Source organism: Rhagoletis pomonella, unplaced genomic scaffold (genome assembly GCF_013731165.1).
Source record: "Rhagoletis pomonella isolate Grant_MI unplaced genomic scaffold, Rhpom_1.0 Rhpom_scaffold_00015, whole genome shotgun sequence".
Lineage (NCBI taxonomy): Eukaryota > Metazoa > Arthropoda > Insecta > Diptera > Tephritidae > Rhagoletis > Rhagoletis pomonella.
In genome coordinates, this window is record NW_023458569.1 from 4,243,082 (window position 1) to 4,244,871 (window position 1,790).

Sequence of the window (1,790 nt, forward strand, 5' to 3'; positions counted from 1 at the left end):
CGCATGAATAATTTTTTAACACCTTCGAATTCCTGATTTTTACTTGCAAAATTTGCAGCTCTCGAATTCGCCCTCTAGCAAATTTTATGGTTTAATGAATGCATTTCCAGTAAAAAATTGCAAGTACTGGTAGCTATTTGTAAATATTTTTTGATATTGAACGGGTCTGGGAGTGTTCTCGTATTCTCCAAAATTATCCATCAGAAAAAATTCTGAGCATTCGCTATCAAAGAAACAAAATAAACAGAAAATTTGCAATCTTTGAAACAGCTGATCATTTTCGCAGTTTTAATAGGTGGTACATTTGGTAATTTATTATCCGGTTGGAGCATTGTCCTCGGTTTGGCATTCTTTACTATTAACTTATACTTTTGGATAGGAAAAACATTTTTAACATATGAATGAATAAATATTTTTCTCAAAACTGATACTACATAATAACGCAATCAAAAATAAAAAGATCTCCTCTTAACACCCATCCTTGTTTAAAAAAAAAAACAAAAATTAAGTAGATATAGCTATGTGCCTTTAAAACTAACCCATTTTCTTTTCAACTATCAACTGACAAATTCTGCCAAATCATTTCAGCATTTTTATTTATTTTGGAAAATTGAAAAATTGTATACGGCAATCATAGTTGACACACACTACTTAAAATAAAATAAAACTGGTGATTAATAGTCGGCCGCTGTGGTGTAGTGGTAAACAGTGCGCCCTTCCACTCCGCAGTACCTGGGTTCAAACCCTGGTCAAAGCAGCATCGCAAAAAATATAGAAAAAAGGGTTTTTTCTTAACAGCGGTCGTCCCTCGGCAGGCAATGGCAAACCTCCGAGTGTATTTGAAAACCTCCGAGTGCCATGAAAAACAGCTTCTCATAAAAATACAATCGCCGTTCGGAGTCGGCATAAAACTGCTTTGTGTGACAACATCAAGGCGCACGCCACAAATCGGAGGGGAAGCTCGGCCAAACACTAACATATGTGTAAGCGCCAATCTATCTATTATTTACTAGCTATACACTGCCACGCTTTGCTGTGGCATATTCCTGTTACATGGATGATAAATTATTAACGAAACAAAGCATACGTTTCATATGAGTTTGATTTTGTAATAAGTACTTGTGTGCACACAATATTCGTCGTGTTTCCATTCTCTGCATTGATATCAAGGATATCTGGTTTGCCGACACGGGAACACGCAACATCTAAGAACCAATCCGCATCTCACTCTAAACCATACTTTTCCAAAGGATAACCTTGAGCAATAGTGATTGTGATTCCGAATGTCAATCGAATTCGGAAGTGCAATCTTTAAAATTGAAATGGTGTATCGGTCGGAATCATGGGAATTCTTCACCTTTGAAAGGCCACGTAAAAATCTTTACTTACACTACGTTCTTCATCAATTTCTTAACTGCGAGTCGCGTACTGTTGGGGAGTTTTAGCTGATTAATATTCCGCAACGTTATAATTGGAAACCTTTTTTTCAAATCAGTATGTGGGGTCATCCCTGGAAGATCAATCGATTTCAAAAATTCCGTTGGATAATTAACTGATTCGTCTTCTTCCACAACGGTGTTTATCGACGCATATGTTATTGTTTAAGCGACTTATGCATTTCCCGCTTAAACAAAGAACAGCCAATACACAGACCCACTTGTTTTTAAAGGCACTTCGCACTTCTCAAATATCTATTCGCTGAACTTAGTGAAGTGATAAGTCGCTCGCATTTTCAGCTATGGTCAACGCTAACCCAGCTTGGCTATCACACGGTGCTTTGAACATCACCC